Here is a 7,415-nt window from a genome sequence, read left to right as displayed (position 1 = left end):
GCCGATGTTATGGTTTAAGTTGCATTGCGATTCCCTGCGCTGGTGCAAACCCAGCTCGCAGAAGTCCTGTTCATTCAGTTAAAATGTTTAACTTTTCCTCAATCCGCTTCTTTTTGCGAGCAGTTTCCTTGAATCTGCTCACAATTCTCCCCATAAAAAGAAGCTCAGCAGCATCTGCGGCTGCGTGGCCTAATGGGTAAGGCGTCTGAATTCGGTTAGCGAGTTATTCAGTCATCAGAAGATTGCAGGTTTGAGTCCTGCTGCGGTCGTTTAATTAACTGGGCGATACTTCTTCTGTTCCGAATCTGGCTTCAAACCGACAATTTTTGACAGTCCCTCAGCTGAAGCAGTGGAAGGCCTTTTGCTTACATTAAGCTGATTGTACATTTTCAACATTGTAGATCTGGGTGCACGGGCAGGATAAGCGGTGAAGTGGACTTTCTTTCAGGGTATTTCTGCTTAGATGCAAAAAGCAGGAAATGGAATGGCTGAGAGCGGTATATGGTTGAGTCGAGGTGGCCGAAAGGTTAAGGCGATAGACTGTTAATCTATTGCCGATCTGTACGCGAGGGTTCAGCTCCCATTCTCGTCATTATTACGTTTGATACTGGTACAATTTCCGAGCATTTAACTGAATCTTGCCTAAAATAAGCTTTCAAATGCAATTTCGTCAGAGTCGCTCTGGTGCTCCTGGTCTGTGCCCCATGCATTACTCATATCTTGTTAAAATTAAAAGAGACCACTGCAATTCTTCAACTTCTTGAATGAAGTTGGAGCAGTGATCGCGATTCGGAGATTGTCGAACTCCTCCTTTCTTCTGCTGACATTGTCACCGAATGAAAGAGTAGCGGGACCAGAGGCAAATGATTAGGGAGCAGAAACATAAATTTCTCCTTTAGGAGGCAATGTAATTTCAAAAATATTTATCAACCTTAATGACGAGATTTTCTGTTTTAGTGTCTTTGGTTGAGATATAAATAAGGGGCGAGACATCCTCGTTCTTTTCGGCATACTCTCATGGGATCGGAGGACCCGGTTTAACGTCTTACTAGAAAGACGGAGGCATCAACAGTGCAGCACTACGTCATTACTGCACTGGGGTGTCAGCCTGGATTATCTGCTCAAGTCTCTGGAGTGGTGCTTGACTTTGCTGCCGCTGAGCCACGGCTGACACCTAGACTCAGTTCATTTGGCTGGAGAGAAATGACGGAGATAAAGGGAAAAATTACAATGGAGTAAACTTTCAATTTGTCACCCAACAGAAAAGCGGGCATCGTAATCGGCCGCCTGTTATAGAAACAGTCCGATTTATGTTGCCATCGATTTCATAAGCATTAAAAATCAGGCCTGTCTATAATGGAATGGGTCGTGGTCAGTTGTTAATCACTCTGGGTCTATTTAAACCGGGAGTGCTCACATTCCCGGATCATTCTGTTTCTGTTTAAAATGGCAGAGCTCACAGTCCCGATTAATTCCGTATTTTTTAAAGTAGAACGGTTTCAGCTTTCATGACCGAGGTGTTGAGTTTAACTAAATGCGGCGGGGCTCAGTCCGGGATTTGAACCGGGGACGTCTCGCATTTTAAGCCACGGAAATTCCCTAAGCGAGAGTCATACCCCTAGACCAACGAACCACCGATGCTCTGCTACAAGTTGCATTGTGATTCCCTGCGCTGGTGCAAACCCAGCTCGCAGAAGTCCTGTTCATTCGGTTAAAATGTTTAACTTTTCCTCAATCCGCTTCTTTTTGCGAGCAGTTTCCTTGAATCTGCTCACAATTCTCCCCATAAAAAGACAACCAGCAGTATCAGCGGCTGCGTGGCCTAATGAATAAGGCGTCTGACTTCGGTTATGAGTTATTCAGTCATCAGAAGATTGCAGGTTCGAGTCCTGCCGCAGTCGTTTAATTAACTGGGCGACACTTTTTCTGTTCCGAATCTGGCTTCAAACCGACCATTTTTGACAGTCCCTCAACTGAAGCAGTGGAAGGCCTTTTGCTTACATTAAGCTGATTGTACATTTTCAACATTGTTGATCTGGGTGCACGGGCAGGATAAGCGGTGAAGTGGACTTTCTTTCAGGGTATTTCTGCTTGGATGCAAAAAGCATCAAATGAAATGGCTGAGAGCAGTATATGGTTGAGTCGAGGTGGCCGAAAGGTTAAGGCGATAGACAGTTAATCTATTGCCGATCTGTACGCGAGGGTGCAGCTCCCATCCTCGTCGTTATTACGTTTGATACTGGTACACTTTCCGAGCATTTAACTGAATCTTGTCTAAAATAAGCTTTCAAATGCAATTTCGTCAGAGGCGCTCTGGTGCTCCTGGTCTGTGCCCCATGCATTACTCATATCTTGTTAAAATTAAAAGAGACCACTGCAATTCTTCAACTTCTTGAATGAAGTTGGAGCAGTGATCGCGATTCGGAGATTGTCGAACTCCTCCTTTCTTCTGCTGAGATTGTCACCGAATTAAAGAGTAGCGGGACCAGAGCCAAATGATTAGGGAGCAGAAACATAAATTTCTCCTTTAGGAGGCAATGTAATTTCAAAAATATTTATCAACCTTAATGACGAGATTTTCTGCTTTAGTGTCTTTGGTTGAGATATAAATAATGGGCGAGACATCCTCGTTCTTTTCGGCATACTCTCATGGGATCCGAGGGCCCGGTTTAACGTCTTACTAGAAAGACGGAGGCACCAACAGTGCAGCACTACCTCATTACTGCACTGGAGTGTCAGCATGGATTATGTGCTCAAGTCTCTGGAGTGGTGCTTGACTTTGCTGCCGCTGAGCCACGGCTGACACCTAGACTCAGTTCATTTGGCTGGAGAGAAATGACGGAGATAAAGGGAAAATTACAATGGAGTAAACTTTCAATTTGTCACCCAACAGAAAAGCGGGCATCGTAATCGGCCGCCTGTTATAGAAACAGTCCGATATATGTTGCCATCGATTTCATAAGCATTGAAAATCAGGACTGTCTATAATGGAATGGGTCGTGGTCAGTTGTTAATCACTCTGGGTCTGTTTAAAAAGAGAGTGCTCACAGTCCCGGATCATTCTGTTTCTGTTTGAAATGGCAGAGCTCACAGTCCCGGATCATTCCGTTTTTTTTAAAGGAGAACGATTTCAGTTTTCATGACCGAGGTGTTGAATTCAACTAAATGTGGCGGGGCTCGTCCGGGATTTGAACCCGGGACCTCTCGCAATTTAAGCCATGGAAATTCCCTAAGCGAGAATCATACCCCTAGACCAACGAGCCGCCGATGTTATGGTTTAAGTTGCATTGCGATTCCCTGCGCTGGTGCAAACCCAGCTCGCAGAAGTCCTGTTCATTCAGTTAAAATGTTTAACTTTTCCTCAATCCGCTTCTTTTTGCGAGCAGTTTCCTTGAATCTGCTCACAATTCTCCCCATAAAAAGAAGCTCAGCAGCATCTGCGGCTGCGTGGCCTAATGGGTAAGGCGTCTGAATTCGGTTAGCGAGTTTTTCAGTTATCAGAAGATTGCAGGTTTGAGTCCTGCTGCGGTCGTTTAATTAACTGGGCGATACTTCTTCTGTTCCGAATCTGGCTTCAAACCGACAATTTTTGACAGTCCCTCAGCTGAAGCAGTGGAAGGCCTTTTGCTTACATTAAGCTGATTGTACATTTTCAACATTGTAGATCTGGGTGCACGGGCAGGATAAGCGGTGAAGTGGACTTTCTTTCAGGGTATTTCTGCTTAGATGCAAAAAGCAGGAAATGGAATGGCTGAGAGCGGTATATGGTTGAGTCGAGGTGGCCGAAAGGTTAAGGCGATAGACTGTTAATCTATTGCCGATCTGTACGCGAGGGTTCAGCTCCCATTCTCGTCATTATTACGTTTGATACTGGTACAATTTCCGAGCATTTAACTGAATCTTGCCTAAAATAAGCTTTCAAATGCAATTTCGTCAGAGTCGCTCTGGTGCTCCTGGTCTGTGCCCCATGCATTACTCATATCTTGTTAAAATTAAAAGAGACCACTGCAATTCTTCAACTTCTTGAATGAAGTTGGAGCAGTGATCGCGATTCGGAGATTGTCGAACTCCTCCTTTCTTCTGCTGACATTGTCACCGAATGAAAGAGTAGCGGGACCAGAGGCAAATGATTAGGGAGCAGAAACATAAATTTCTCCTTTAGGAGGCAATGTAATTTCAAAAATATTTATCAACCTTAATGACGAGATTTTCTGTTTTAGTGTCTTTGGTTGAGATATAAATAAGGGGCGAGACATCCCTCGTTCTTTTCGGCATACTCTCATGGGATCGGAGGACCCGGTTTAACGTCTTACTAGAAAGACGGAGGCACCAACAGTGCAGCACTACCTCATTACTGCACTGGGGTGTCTGCCTGGATTATCTGCTCAAGTCTCTGGAGTGGTGCTTGACTTTGCTGCCGCTGAGCCACGGCTGACACCTAGACTCAGTTCATTTGGCTGGAGAGAAATGACGGAGATAAAGGGAAAAATTACAATGGAGTAAACTTTCAATTTGTCACCCAACAGAAAAGCGGGCATCGTAATCGGCCGCCTGTTATAGAAACAGTCCGATTTATGTTGCCATCGATTTCATAAGCATTGAAAATCAGGCCTGTCTATAATGGAATGGGTCGTGGTCAGTTGTTAATCACTCTGGGTCTATTTAAACCGGGAGTGCTCACATTCCCGGATCATTCTGTTTCTGTTTAAAATGGCAGAGCTCACAGTCCCGATTAATTCCGTATTTTTTTAAAGTAGAACGGTTTCAGCTTTCATGACCGAGGTGTTGAGTTTAGTCGGGGCGGGGCTCAGTCCGGGATTTGAACCCGGGACGTCTCGCATTTTAAGCCACGGAAATTCCCTAAGCGAGAGTCATACCCCTAGACCAACGAACCACCGATGCTCTGCTTCAAGTTGCATTGTGATTCCCTGCGCTGGTGCAAACCCAGCTCGCAGAAGTCCTGTTCATTCGGTTAAAATGTTTAACTTTTCCTCAATCCGCTTCTTTTTGCGAGCAGTTTCCTTGAATCTGCTCACAATTCTCCCCATAAAAAGACAACCAGCAGTATCAGCGGCTGCGTGGCCTAATGGATAAGGCGTCTGACTTCGGTTATGAGTTATTCAGTCATCAGAAGATTGCAGGTTCGAGTCCTGCCGCAGTCGTTTAATTAACTGGGCGACACTTTTTCTGTTCCGAATCTGGCTTCAAACCGACCATTTTTGACAGTCCCTCAACTGAAGCAGTGGAAGGCCTTTTGCTTACATTAAGCTGATTGTACATTTTCAACATTGTTGATCTGGGTGCACGGGCAGGATAAGCGGTGAAGTGGACTTTCTTTCAGGGTATTTCTGCTTGGATGCAAAAAGCAGGAAATGAAATGGCTGAGAGCAGTATATGGTTGAGTCGAGGTGGCCGAAAGGTTAAGGCGATAGACAGTTAATCTATTGCCGATCTGTACGCGAGGGTGCAGCTCCCATCCTCGTCGTTATTACGTTTGATACTGGTACACTTTCCGAGCATTTAACTGAATCTTGTCTAAAATAAGCTTTCAAATGCAATTTCGTCAGAGGCGCTCTGGTGCTCCTGGTCTGTGCCCCATGCATTACTCATATCTTGTTAAAATTAAAAGAGACCACTGCAATTCTTCAACTTCTTGAATGAAGTTGGAGCAGTGATCGCGATTCGGAGATTGTCGAACTCCTCCTTTCTTCTGCTGAGATTGTCACCGAATTAAAGAGTAGCGGGACCAGAGCCAAATGATTAGGGAGCAGAAACATAAATTTCTCCTTTAGGAGGCAATGTAATTTCAAAAATATTTATCAACCTTAATGACGAGATTTTCTGCTTTAGTGTCTTTGGTTGAGATATAAATAATGGGCGAGACATCCTCGTTCTTTTCGGCATACTCTCAGGGGATCCGAGGGCCCGGTTTAACGTCTTACTAGAAAGACGGAGGCACCAACAGTGCAGCACTACGTCATTACTGCACTGGAGTGTCAGCCTGGATTATGTGCTCAAGTCTCTGGAGTGCTGCTTGACTTTGCTGCCGCTGAGCCACGGCTGACACCTAGACTCAGTTCATTTGGCTGGAGAGAAATGACGGAGATAAAGGGAAAATTACAATGGAGTAAACTTTCAATTTGTCACCCAACAGAAAAGCGGGCATCGTAATCGGCCGCCTGTTATAGAAACAGTCCGATATATGTTGCCATCGATTTCATAAGCATTGAAAATCAGGCCTGTCTATAATGGAATGGGTCGTGGTCAGTTGTTAATCACTCTGGGTCTGTTTAAAAAGAGAGTGCTCACAGTCCCGGATCATTCTGTTTCTGTTTGAAATGGCAGAGCTCACAGTCCCGGATCATTCCGTTTTTTTTAAAGGAGAACGATTTCAGTTTTCATGACCGAGGTGTTGAATTCAACTAAATGCGGCGGGGCTCGTCCGGGATTTGAACCCGGGACCTCTCGCAATTTAAGCCATGGAAATTCCCTAAGCGAGAATCATACCCCTAGACCAACGAGCCGCCGATGTTATGGTTTAAGTTGCATTGCGATTCCCTGCGCTGGTGCAAACCCAGCTCGCAGAAGTCCTGTTCATTCAGTTAAAATGTTTAACTTTTCCTCAATCCGCTTCTTTTTGCGAGCAGTTTCCTTGAATCTGCTCACAATTCTCCCCATAAAAAGAAGCTCAGCAGCATCTGCGGCTGCGTGGCCTAATGGGTAAGGCGTCTGAATTCGGTTAGCGAGTTTTTCAGTTATCAGAAGATTGCAGGTTTGAGTCCTGCTGCGGTCGTTTAATTAACTGGGCGACACTTTTTCTGTTCCGAATCTGGCTTCAAACCGACAATTTTTGACAGTCCCTCAACTGAAGCAGTGGAAGGCCTTTTGCTTACATTAAGCTGATCGTACATTTTCAACATTGTTGATCTGGGTGCACGGGCAGGATAAGCGGTGAAGTGGACTTTCTTTCAGGGTATTTCTGCTTGGATGCAAAAAGCAGGAAATGAAATGGCTGAGAGCAGTATATGGTTGAGTCGAGGTGGCCGAAAGGTTAAGGCGACAGACAGTTAATCTATTGCCGATCTGTACGCGAGGGTGCAGCTCCCATCCTCGTCGTTATTACGTTTGATACTGGTACACTTTCCGAGCATTTAACTGAATCTTGTCTAAAATAAGCTTTCAAATGCAATTTCGTCAGAGGCGCTCTGGTGCTCCTGGTCTGTGCCCCATGCATTACTCATATCTTGTTAAAATTAAAAGAGACCACTGCAATTCTTCAACTTCTTGAATGAAGTTGGAGCAGTGATCGCGATTCGGAGATTGTCGAACTCCTCCTTTCTTCTGCTGAGATTGTCACCGAATTAAAGAGTAGCGGGACCAGAGCCAAATGATTAGGGAGCAGAAACATAAATTTC

General features: G+C 44.9%; 3 non-coding genes across 3 annotated transcripts; 1 reads left to right on the top strand and 2 right to left on the bottom strand.

Moving 5' to 3' along the window:
- Positions 1-3,173: 3,173 nt before the first annotated feature.
- On the bottom strand, positions 3,174-3,263 carry trnap-agg (transfer RNA proline (anticodon AGG)). The gene is given in 2 exon segments: positions 3,174-3,209; positions 3,228-3,263. It is a non-coding gene; the product is annotated as a tRNA-Pro (tRNA).
- A 1,809-nt stretch (positions 3,264-5,072) lies between these two features.
- Positions 5,073-5,162, top strand: trnar-ucg (transfer RNA arginine (anticodon UCG)). Its single transcript is given in 2 exon segments — positions 5,073-5,109; positions 5,127-5,162. It is a non-coding gene; the product is annotated as a tRNA-Arg (tRNA).
- Positions 5,163-6,434: 1,272 nt separating this feature from the next.
- trnap-agg (transfer RNA proline (anticodon AGG)) lies at positions 6,435-6,524 on the bottom strand. The gene is given in 2 exon segments: positions 6,435-6,470; positions 6,489-6,524. It is a non-coding gene; the product is annotated as a tRNA-Pro (tRNA).
- Between the last annotated feature and the right edge of the window lie 891 nt (positions 6,525-7,415).

The sequence above is a fragment of the Somniosus microcephalus genome, unplaced genomic scaffold (assembly GCF_052327205.1).
Source record: "Somniosus microcephalus isolate GS21.2 unplaced genomic scaffold, FLI_Smic_1.0 unresolved_chr1, whole genome shotgun sequence".
Taxonomy (NCBI): Eukaryota; Metazoa; Chordata; class Chondrichthyes; order Squaliformes; family Somniosidae; genus Somniosus; species Somniosus microcephalus.
Note: the sequence above shows the minus strand (reverse complement) of the source record. Positions and strands in the feature narration are given on the sequence as shown.